Genomic DNA, 12,380 nt, shown 5'->3' with positions numbered 1-12,380 from the left:
ACATAAACCTCCTCATGCAAGTCTCCATGTAGGAACGCTGTTTTGATGTCCAACTGATGTACTTGCCATCCATGATGGGCTGCCATGGCGGTCATGCATCTGATAGTGGTCATGCGAGAGGTAGGGGCAAAGGTTTCATCAAAATCAATACCCTTTTGCTGAGCATACCCTTTCGCAACGAGTCTTGCTTTGAAGCGGTCTACTGAACCATCAGCCTTCCGCTTAATCTTGTAGACCCACTTAGTACCAATGGCCTTTTTGCCTGGAGGCAATTCAGTTAAGTGCCATGTTTCATTTTGCATGATGGAATCATATTCTGAATGCATGGCTGCCATCCAATTACTGTCCTCTGCAGCATCCTCAAATGTCAGAGGTTCTTCATCATTGCATGTGCTCTGAAAGGCATAATCAGTAAACAACCCAGATGCATGAAGAGATTTTGCACGAGTCCTCGCAGGTAAAGGAGTATGTAACCTGCTGTCCCGTAATGTTTCAATCAGCCACCTGGGCACCCGTTTGGATGACTGAATGGCTGTCCTTTCCTCATCAACCGCCTGGTCAATATTTGCCTCATCTACAGGCATATGTGGTTCAGCCACAATAGGCTGATTAGTTGCTGTACCAGCCTGCGTAACAGCATGGGGAATCAAACTGGAATGTTCTGAAAATGAGGGACCTTCAGTTGTCATGGGCAGCATTTGTTCAAATACATCCCTGGAGTAGACATCAGGCTGTTTTTGACAGAAAAGCAATGGCTGAGTGGAATCCTCAGCAAAAATGACATCCCTGCTTGTAATAATCCTCCTGCTGGATGGACGATACAGCTGATACCCTTTGCTTTCAACACTGTACCCCACGGAAATGCATTTAAGAGCCTTATCATCAAGTTTAGTACGATGTTGCTGTGGCACATGTGCATAGGCCAAGCAACCAAATACTCTGAGATGAGCAACAGAAGGCTTCTTACCATGCCATGCCTCATACAGGGTGAGATTATGCAAGGCCTTTGTGGGACATCTGTTAAGTACATAATTTGCACACATGAGAGCTTCCATCCAGAACCTGTTGGGCAAACCTTTGCCTTTGAGCATACATCTACCCATCCCCATTTCCGACCTGTTTTTCCTTTCAGCGAGCCCATTTTGCTCTGGGGTGTATGGAGTGGTACACTGATGGATGATGCCTCTCTCTACAAGATATGCATGAAATTCCTTGGACATGTATTCTCCCCCTCTATCAGTGCGAAGTGTCCCCACTTTTTCTGAGGCATAATTCTCAACCTGAGTAATAAATGTCTGAATTTTGTAAACACCTCTAACTTCTCCTTCAATGGGTAGAGGCACGTGAAACGAGAGAAATCATCAATGAAAGTGACAAAATACAGATATCTACCAATAGATGGAGTCCTCATAGGACCACAAACATCACTGTGTATAAGCTGTAATCTACGGACAGCTTTGACACTCCCATCTTTGAGAATCGGTGTGCGATGCATCTTCCCCAAGATACATCCCTCGCATACATGGCGAGTTGGAGTATGTATGTGTGGCATCTCGGACACCATTTCATGGCTGTGTAAACGCAGCAAACTTCTGAAATTGAGATGGCCAAATCGAGCATGCCATAATTCAGCATTTGCCAACTGTGACGGGTGGTGGTGAATAAAGCATCCTGCAAAGCACTCTCATAGTGATCAAGTCTGTAAAGACCATGGCATAAAGTTCCAGAAGCCACAATTGTATCACCATCACTAATGTCATGTACGGTGCATCTGTCATCCAAAAACCTCACCATTAAGCCACCACGGGCAATGGCTGAAACTGAAAGCAAATTCTTTTTGATGCCAGGCACCGATAGCACATCAGAGAGTGTAAATGCACCACCATTTGCTGCGGTAAGTACAATCTTTCCCACTCCTTGCACAGGATGGGAGGAGTTGTTGGCACATGTCACCGTGCCTTCATGAGAACCAGCTGCATAAGATGTAAACAAATCCTTCTGTGAGGTAATGTGCTTGCTAGCACCACTATCAAAATACCATACATTGGCATCACTCACAGATAGGCATGCATCATGAATAGACGGATTGTAACTGCATAACACTGCAAAAGCCCATTCCTCATCATGGGAGGATGTATAAGTGTAATTTGCAGCCTCTTTGTTATCCGACTTCGTCACTGCCATGCTGGCCCCTTTGCTCTTTTCCTTCTCAAGCCTCTTGCGACATTCATTAATGTAGTGTCCTGGCTTCCTGCAATAGTTGCACTTCCCCTTTTTCCTGGGTTTATCACCCTCTTTTTCATACTTGCCAGATGGCTGGCCTGCATCTTTCTTGGGCTTGCTGCCCCCCTGAAATGCAGCCTTACCTTTGCCTTTCTGGCTGGCAATAAAAGCCTGATCAGCCACACGCATCACGGTCCTATTATATCTGGACTGCTTCTCTTGCAAGAGTGCAGAAACAAGCTCATCGAAGGTAATTGAATTGGGATTACCCTTCATCATAAGCCGCATAGTAGTGGACACATTCTGATACGTGTCGGGGATGGCCTGCAACACTGTAGAAAGCAATGAGGCATCCGGAATTTTCTTATCCACAGATGCTAATTGCTCCCGTAAATCCTTTACCTTCGTGAGATAATCATCCATGGAATCACCATCAAGCATAGGAAGAGTCTCCAATTTCCTCTTCAAGTATGCCACACGGGCTTCATTCCTGACTTGGTACAACTTTGCCAAATTTTCCCAAGCTGCCCTTGCTGTTTTGCATGACCGGATGTGAGGAATAATGCTTCTTTTAACAAATAATGCTATCAAGGCATGTGCATTGGCATCTCGGCCATCCCATCGACTCTACTCTGGAGTAGGTGATTGTGATATCTCTGTAATCCGAGATGACTCACCCTCTGAACTAGTTGAAGGAGCATTTGTTGGTGCATGTGGACGCAACTGAGTGCCATCCACAATGCCCCAAAAGCCTTTGGCCACAAGCACATGTCGCATCATGTACGACCGGAGAGGATAGTTGGTGCCATCCAACTTATCTTTTGCAGAGAGCAGTCCAAATACATCCCTTTCTGCCATTGCAATTGCACAGAAATTTTCAAAATGCACAAATCCCAAGGCAAATATCTCAAGACCAATAAGGCATGTACCTTCTATTCATACTTCTCTGATTCTGCCTTGAATGACTATGTACCTGAAAATAAAGAGAAATACCCAGAGGCACACGGGCCAAAACCACCAGAACGTACCAAAAAGCCACAAAAATGAGAGGTAAGTTCCACTCTCAGACCTGCAACAACCAGCTTTTGATAGCTTCATAGGCGAATGCGCTTGAACAGCAGGAGCGGATGGACACGAATCGCCTATCGCATAGCATCCACGACAAGATGGTAGGGGTGGCCGCCAACAGGAGCGCAGGTCACAGGCTGCGCGTTTCCACGACAGAGCTATGGCCAGTTAAGGCACAAGCATAGGTAGCCCGTCCTGTGCAAAGGCAGTAGTCGCCTAGCTTCACGTCGCACAAGAGCGGCAGCCTCCCAACAATGTGTCCACAGGCGTTGGCACAAGGCTAAGGCGATGGTGCAATGTAGCAAGTGAGGCACAGGCGTAGGCAGCGTGTCTTCACAACGGCACAGTGCAGGGAGCTCTCCACAAGAAGAGGCTTCACACGTAGGTGTCGAGCTAGAGCAGAGCAGGTCGTCGGGGAAGATCAGGTGGAGACGGCACAAGTCACGTGGCAACGGCGCTTCCACGTAGGTGTCGGCTACCACAGGCAGGGCGACGGCCTATTGAGGCACATGCGTAGGCAGCAGTGCACAGTAGCGGCTACGGCAGCAGGAGCAGACGACGGCTTCCACAGGGGTGACTGCTTGTTGAGGCAAAAGCGTATTCAGCCCGTTCTGAAGCAAAACAGCCAGGCAGCTCCATGCACAGGTCAATGGTGCAGCGCTCAGGCATTAGCGGTAGCTCCACGAGCAGCTGATAGGCAGCAAGTCTCTCTTCCACGGGATGGTTCTAAAGCAACAGCTCCACACACACACTTCTGTGCAGACAGCAGCAGGTCGCCCAGCAGAGAGCAGCACCATGAGCAAGGTGACGGGGGATGGCGGTTGGAAGCTTCACGTAGCGTCGGTCAAAGGCAACGCTCTGATACCATTTGTTGGTGAAGAGACGAGACACACGAGGAGAGAGCAAGCACAAAAAGCTCGAATGATTGATTGATACAGAAGATGTGACTAAAGTCACATCATATACATGGATAAGGTTGTGCTTGCTAAGCACACCCTGCAGGTCACATGGAAGTGTGCCTGCCAAGCTCGGGGGAAAAAACCTCCACTAGTTGGAGTAAAAAGTGCCCCGGGCCTACACCTAAGGTGTCACCCTACACTCCCAACACATAGGTGCTAACAATGCACGGAACACATTGAGATCAATTTTCATTATGTTAAAAAGAGTTTGCATGCATGGAGATCACTTTGATCTACTGTTCTACACATCCCAATGTTGCAGATCTTTTCACCAAGGCCTTGTCTAGAGAAAAATTTGAAGCTTTCCACCAAGCTTTGGGCTTACTCCTTCCATTTGGTGATGTTTGTACTCTAGGACATTGTTAGTGTAGGGGGGATTTTGAATATTGTAAGATTTAAGGTAGTGGTGGCCAATGTATTAGTTGATTAGGAGGGTTAGGGGCTAAGGTGTTCCCCCTAATCTTAGTTAGTGGTTGAGTTAGCAATTGTGCAAGTTTCAACTCTCCCTAGGCTCCCCCTAGGGTTTTATGTTTTTGTCATGTTGATAGCCTTCTTGTATCTCATTTCTTGCAATCTCAATTCAGCTCAGCTTGCTCGTTGTTTATATTTCTCCATCTCCAAACTTACATTCATCTGGATTATTTTGGGGGGCCACTGATGACTGACCCTGCATTCTGTTCTTTGTTCCAAAATTTTGCCCCGGAATTGGCTGCAAATGCTTCTTCACATGCATTAGTTGCCTTGGCATAAGTACTAACCATTTGCTCCTTCTATGGGGACCCATTAACTCCTTGAAGGGCATGGGAGTACCTCTTAATGAGATGCATCAAGGGGTCACAAATACTTCATAAGACAGAGCAGGACCGTTGAGTGTGATGAGACAAATATTTTGCCCATCTTGCATCTTGAGATGATGCATCTGTGTCTGAAAGTCAAGTATTTAACATGACTCTTAGCTTTGTACATGTTTTCCAAGATATCTCATGCTGCCCTGGATGAGTTACGATTCTTGACAATCAACATAAGACCTTTCTTCAGTCATTAGTATCCAATAAGACACAATGTTGCTGAACTTCTCCTGTCAAATTTTGTTGCTGATGAATGGGGGGAATAGGCACAGTAGTAGATGACCCGGTGTTGTCACTATTCATGTCTGTCAGAGCTGCTTTAGTGGATGGGTCTTATCACCCGACGCTGCACCCCACAAACCCTTTGCAATCATTATGTTGTTGAGCATGCATTGCCACAAAGAATAGTTGAAATCATCCAACTTATCCTCTATTGCAAGTAGATTGTTTGTACTTTGAGAGATCTTGCAAACAAAGTACAAAAATCCTGAAAGCTGAAAATGAAGCAAAACAAAGTTGGAGACCACGCCATGCTGCTTCCATCCGGGGGCGATACCACTGTTGGGGTAAAGGCACATTGCCAACCCTTCATTAAAAGATAGGACACCTATGACTGTCTTAAGACAGTCATAGGGTAAACCTAATCCTAATAAAACACAAGTGAGTTTGTGGTGTGGCTCATCATTTCTTACACACCCGCACTTGAGTGTCTCTTTCACACTCTTCCTCTTACTCTCTTCCCCCTTTCAACTGGTATCAGAGCCATTCCCCTCCACTCCCTAGTCTACCCATTCCCTTCACTCCCTAGTCTACCCCTTTCCGTACGGACGTACGGACAGCGCCGTACGACCGTACGTCGTCCGTACAGTCGTACGGACGGACTGCGGCGGCGCATTTCGCCTGCAGGGCAGCAGACCAGTGCGCAGGCGGCGCAGCAGATCAAGGTGAAGGCGGGCTGCAGGGCGACAGCGCGGGCTGTGGCGTGGGCACGGGCGACGACGCGAGTCGCGGCTGTACATCAGCTGATGTACACAGCAGGGCGGAGCTGCATCAGGCAGCTGCTACAGTTGCATAGCAGCTGCATAGCTGCTAAGCGGCGTCGCGCAGCGGCACAGCACTCCAAGGCAGTCGTACGGACTGCCGTACAACTGTACGAACGATGCCTTCACCACACCTGCAGGGAGTTCCATCAGTGCATTCGATTTTTCGCTGAAAAGACTCGACAGATTTTTTTTGGGGAAGCGTGCCTACTGCAGGTATAGAAAAGTACAGCAGGTACAGAAAAGTACAGCAGGCACACAATTTTTTTTTGGAAGAGGAATAGTGCATGAAGCGTTCCTGATGCATTTCAGCTGTATACTGTGCATTTGTTGAGGTACAGCAGGTACTCTCGTGTCCCTCACGCCTGAGGTGACTTGTGCCACAGTGGTGGTGTTTGCGCAGTTACTTGTCTTTCAGGAAGGTCAGATGCTTGTTTTGCAGAAGCTTCTATGCATTTACTGAGTGCAATTCTCAGTTTTGGGTGACCATTTCAAAGGGCTTTTGCCTGGACGTGTTTGCAGTATATGCCTTGAGGCAGTGTGTAGCCAGGGAGCACACATTTGCCTTGTTTCCGCAGTGCATTTGGTGACATTTGTTGCAGGTCACATTCTTTGTACGCACTTTGAAAATCTTAGTTGAGCCACGCTTGGTCAGGGCGCATCGAGTTTACTCGGTCCCTAACTGCCCATCGTTGACAGTGCTCAAAAGATTTTCTTCTTGGTGTTTGTACGTTGTGATTTGTGTTGTTACTGAGTACACAGGGGCAGTCTATGCATTGCACATTGTCAGGTAAAAGTGTCAGAGAGATTTTTATATTGCGTGCTACCTCAGTGTTGAGGTGTTCTCCACTTGATTCAGGTGTCAGATCAAAGGGCTTTTGCCCAGACTTTGTTTGATAGCACTTGGGTTACCGACAGAGATCTTCAGATGCATTTTCTCCCCTTGGTATAAGGGTGATTGCTTGGGATTTATCCCATTTACTGTTGCAGGTTTTGTGACAGGCTGAAGTGTCATTTTTTTTTTGGGTGTTTGCCAAGTGGTTTCTGCAATTTAACTCAGTGCAATACCTCATCTGAGGTGGGAGAAGTGATCAGTACAGTCAGTACAGCAGTGTTTACAGCAGTGTTTTTGGTTTGTCAGATGATTATGCACTGTTAAGCACTTGTTGAGCAGCTGCAGCAGTCTGAAATTACTGTTTTGAGCACAGTACAGTGTGTCAGAAGGTACAGTATTTGCAGGGTCATTTACTGTTTTGCTGCAGATTTTCCTGACAGTAAAAACAGCACCATTGAGAGTGCTTCTGGCTCTTGAATAGAGCAGGTTTTTCTGAGAAATCAGAATTTTTATTCAGTCTTTTTACTTCCAGGGAGTCAGGTACTTTCCTCATCTGATATGGCATCAGGGGGAAGTGATTCTTCAATTCTGAACATAAAGAAACTGGAAGGAGCACACAACTATGCATTATGGGCAGAACAGTGCTTGAATGTACTTCTGTTAAAGAAGATTGCTAAGCCCATAAGGGTGAAGGGTGTCAAGCCATCTGACATGGCAGCTGATGACTGGGAAGAGCTTGATTTGTCCGCGAGGGCAGCTATCATGCTCACTATTTCAGACACTCTTGTGTTCAATGTACAGGCTGAAAAGACCTCTTATGGTCTATGGCAAAGACTAGAAGAATTGTATGCCCAAAAGAGCTCAGCCAGTAAGGTTTATTGGCTGAAGAAGCTGGTCGATCTTCGCATGAAGGAAGGTACAGCTATGACCTCACACTTGAGTGAGTTCAATGCCATCTTTACACAGCTGATTGCACAGGGGTTGAATCTTGATGAGGAGTTCAAGGCTACTTTCTTGCTGTGTACCCTCCCCGAGAGTTGGGACACTTTCAAGACCACCCTGTCAAACTCGAATGCCACTCTTATTTATGCTGATGTAGAGAGCTCTCTCCTTATGGAGGAGATGAGCAGGAAGAATAATGCGGGCACCAAGTCTTCAAATGCTTTGCAGGTACAGGACAGAGGCAGGACTCAGCAGAAGGGGAGATCTGCTAGTAAGTCCAAATCCCGCAGTCAGTCCCGTGGCAAAAAGGACATTGAATGCTTTTATTGTGGCAAGAAGGGACATGTGAAGTCTAAGTGCTTCAAGTTCATACGGGATCAAAAAGCCAAGAAGGCTGAATCAAAGGATGCAGGAAATGCAAGCAAAGGCAAAGGCTGAATCAAAGGATGCAGGAAATGCAAGCAAAGGCAAGGCCAAGGCAGATGACTTGGATGCAGTGAATGTTGCAGCAGAGGATAGTGACAGTGACATACATGATGTTTTATGCTCTTCTGCTGTAATAGCACATGCTTTGGTTATTGATGGCCATGACATGCACACCTGGCTCTTGGATTCAGGTGCCTCTTTTCATGTTACTCCTCATAGGGAGTGGTTTACTTCCTATACAGGTACTCATGGAGTCGTTCATCTTGGGAACAACTATGCATGTCAGATTGCAGGGATTGGCAGTATACAGATAGTATTTCCTGATGGACGGTCATTTATGCTTGATGGTGTTCGCCATGTGCCACAAATCAAGAAAAATCTGATTAGCATTGGCTTATTGGATGACAGTGGTTACCACACCACATTTGGGGATTCCAAATGGGTGATTACTGATGGCCAGACTGTAGTGGCTGAGGGTTTTAAGAGTGATACCTTGTACCCTCTTTATGTTTCCAGTGTGGGTAATCATGTTGTTGCCATAACCGAGCTGCCAAAGGTTTCATTGTGGCATAGCCGGTTGGGACACATGTCTGTTAAAGGAATGCAAGAACTGTCACGTTTGGGTTATCTGCCGCCTCTTTCTTTTTCAGATTTGCCTACTCGTGATCATTGTATATTTGGCAAGCACTCTATCACTCCTCATAAGAGGAGAACTCCCCAGAATAGAGCACCACTTGATCTAGTGCACACTGATTTGTGTGAGATGCCACAGTTATCACTAGGGGGTGCAAAATATTTTATTACTTTCATTGATGATGCCACACGTAAGGTGTGGGTCTATTTCTTGAAGCATAAGGGAGATGCCTTAGATGCTTTCAAGAAGTTTGTTGCTCAGGTTGAGAATCGGACAGGACGCAGGCTGAAATGCCTCAGATCCAATAATGGGGGTGAGTATGTGTCACATGCTTTTGTGCAGTTTTGCCAAGATAAGGGCATCAAACAGGAACTCACAGCCCCTCATAATGCATCTCAAAATGGTGCAAGTGAGCGGATGAATCGAACTATTCAGGAAAAGGTTCGATGTATGTTGTCTTATGCTGCATTACCCCATGGCTTTTGGGCAGAAGCCGTGCAAACAGCAGTTCACATTATTAACAGGTCGCCAAACAAGGCTTTGGAGTTGAAAGTGCCAGAAGAGGTGTGGTCTGGCAAGCCACCTTCATATAAACACTTACGTGTATTTGGCTGCGAGTGCTTTGCTCATGTACGCAAAGAACTACGCACCAAACTGGATCCAAAGTCTATCAGATGCATCTTTATGGGTTATGGTGACGAAGGTGAAATGGGGTACAGGTTATGGGATCCCGTTAAACGGAAGATTATACGCAGCAACGATGTCATCTTTAAAGAAGATAGTGTACACAAGGAACCCGTGCAACCCGTGGAATACAGGAGGGTTATTTATGATGATGTTGGACAGCAAAGAATGCCCATTTATATGCAGCAGCAGGCTGCTGCAGATAACCCTGTTCAAGAGGGTATACAGGCTGAAAATCAGCTAGATAATTTTGCCAATGATGTACCACTGGATATGCCAACAGATGGGGCTGTAGATCAGCCAGATATGGTGGTACAGCCACCCGTCATGCATGAAGAACAGGCTGGACAGCAGCCTACTAATCCGGAACATTTTGTTAGGAGGAGCACCCGTGCACAACGGCCTCCTGCCAGGTTTGTTCCAGGAGCCAATAATGTGGCTGATTTTATCATGCTGACAGATTGTGGTGAGCCTTCCAGCTTCAAGGAAGCTATGGGAAGAACAGAGAAAAAGAAGTGGGAGAAAGCCATGCAGTCAGAAATGGACTCCCTATTTCAGAATGATACATGGGACTTGGTGCAGTTACCTGCAGGCAGAAAGGTTTTGCCATGCAAGTGGGTTTACAAAGTCAAAGTGGATTCAAATGCTTTACCTCGGTATAAGGCCAGATTGGTTGCCAAGGGATTTAAGCAGGAAAAGGGCATTGACTTTGATGAGATCTTTTCCCCTGTAGTCAAGATGACTACTTTGAGAGCAGTGTTAGCTCTTGTTGCTCATGACGACATGGATTTATGTCAGATGGATGTGAAGACAGCCTTTCTTCACGGAGATCTTCATGATGAGATCTATATGAGTCAGCCAGAGGGATATGCTGTTAAAGGGAAAGAGCAGCTTGTGTGTAAGCTCAAGAGGAGCTTGTATGGACTCAAGCAGGCGCCAAGGGAATGGTACAAGAAGTTTGATGCCTTCATGCAGTCCCAAGGGTATCATCGGTGTGAGACCGATCATTGCTTGTACACCAAACGGGCAAAGGATGGCAGTTTGATGCTACTCATTCTATATGTGGATGACATGCTTATTGCCAGTAAATCTCAGCATGAGATTAGTGCTCTGAAGAAACAACTGCATAAGTCTTTTGACATGAAAGACTTGGGTGATGCAAATCATATTCTTGGCATGCGTATTACTCGTGACAGGTCCAAGGGACTTTTGTTTCTGTCACAGAAAGAGTACATTGACAAAGTACTGCAGAGGTTTAAAATGGAGGGGGGGAAGTCTATTAGTACCCCGTTGCCTCCACATTTAAAACTCAGCAGTAAGGACAGCCCCAGATCAGATGATGATAAGGCTGAAATGGCCAAGGTTTCGTATGCATCTGCAGTTGGATCTTTGATGTATGCCATGGTTGCCACTCGTCCGGATATTGCTTTTGCGGTGGGAGTCATCAGCAGGTATATGGCAAATCCAGGCAAGCGGCATTGGGAAGCAGTGAAAGGTGTCTTGAGGTATCTCAAGGGTACCAAAGACTTGTGCATATGCTATGGTAGGCAAGATGCATTGGTGCATGGTTTTACAGATTCAGACTATGCAGGGAATGCAGATAACCGGAAGTCTACTACCGGTTATATTTTCACATTTGCAGGAGGTGCTATATCATGGGTGTCTCGGTTGCAGAAATGCGTTGCACTGTCAACCACAGAAGCTGAATATGTTGCAGCCACTGAGGCCTGCAAGGAAGCAATATGGCTTTTGGGCATTACAGGAGATATGCCAGTTTTGCATTGTGATAGTCAGAGTGCTATCATGTTGGCAAAGAATCCGGTCTTTCATCAGAAGACCAAGCACATAGAAGTGAAATATCATTTCATCAGGGAGGTACTGGAAGACAAGCGACTTGAGCTTGTGAAAGTGCATACTGATGATAATCCTGCAGATTTGCTCACTAAGAGCTTGCCTACAGAGCGGTTTGCACATTGCCGCCACATCATGGGATTAGGTTGAGACCATTCTTATTTTATGGTCTTGTATACAGTAACTGTATATTGCTGTAATTTTTTATTCTTTTCTCCCCTTTAGGCACATTGGCCTTTAGGTGGGAGGTTGTTGGGGTAAAGGCACATTGCCAACCCTTCATTAAAAGATAGGACACCTATGACTGTCTTAAGACAGTCATAGGGTAAACCTAATCCTAATAAAACACAAGTGAGTTTGTGGTGTGGCTCATCATTTCTTACACACCCGCACTTGAGTGTCTCACTTGAGTGTCTCTCTCACACTCTTCCTCTTACTCTCTTCCCCCTTTCAACCACTGTCTCTATCAAGATTGGGTTTGGCCCACTATCATGATTGATCCACTTCCATCACCAATTCTGCATTGGGCTCTATCTGCTTGAGATGTGCTGACACGGGGAGACCCTGCTACTACGACAAATCAGAGAGCAACAAGAGGTGACCAGACCAGAGGACACAGAGGCTGACCAGACACAGTGGCAGGCCACAGATTTCTATGCATTTAAGTTAGATCCAAGACACAGTGGGGTAGATGAGGAGGAGCTAGCTGATATACGGGCAGTATGGATTGCCGAGAGAGGATTGCAAAGGCCTCCCGTGACATAGAGAGTGACGAGAGCACACTCGATTGAGGTCCGACCTATCACAGCTTTCCTCAAAGGAGACCGCCCGAGACGAGGGGTCACTCTGAACATAGCTCAGTAGGTTCAG

At 46.3% G+C, this 12,380-nt stretch overlaps 1 protein-coding gene across 1 annotated transcript in view; it reads left to right on the top strand.

The window, feature by feature from the left end:
- LOC147897205 (protein TRIGALACTOSYLDIACYLGLYCEROL 2, chloroplastic-like) overlaps positions 1-12,380 on the top strand; it is a 99,674-nt gene that overhangs the window by 54,889 nt on the left and 32,405 nt on the right. The gene's annotated exons all lie outside the window — the stretch shown is intronic.

Source organism: Dipteris shenzhenensis, chromosome 11 (assembly GCF_047967505.1).
Source record: "Dipteris shenzhenensis isolate YYH24624 ecotype China chromosome 11, Dip_SZ_1.0, whole genome shotgun sequence".
Taxonomy (NCBI): Eukaryota; Viridiplantae; Streptophyta; class Polypodiopsida; order Gleicheniales; family Dipteridaceae; genus Dipteris; species Dipteris shenzhenensis.
The sequence above is the reverse complement of the archived record's forward strand: the minus strand, read 5'-3'. Positions and strand labels throughout refer to the sequence as shown.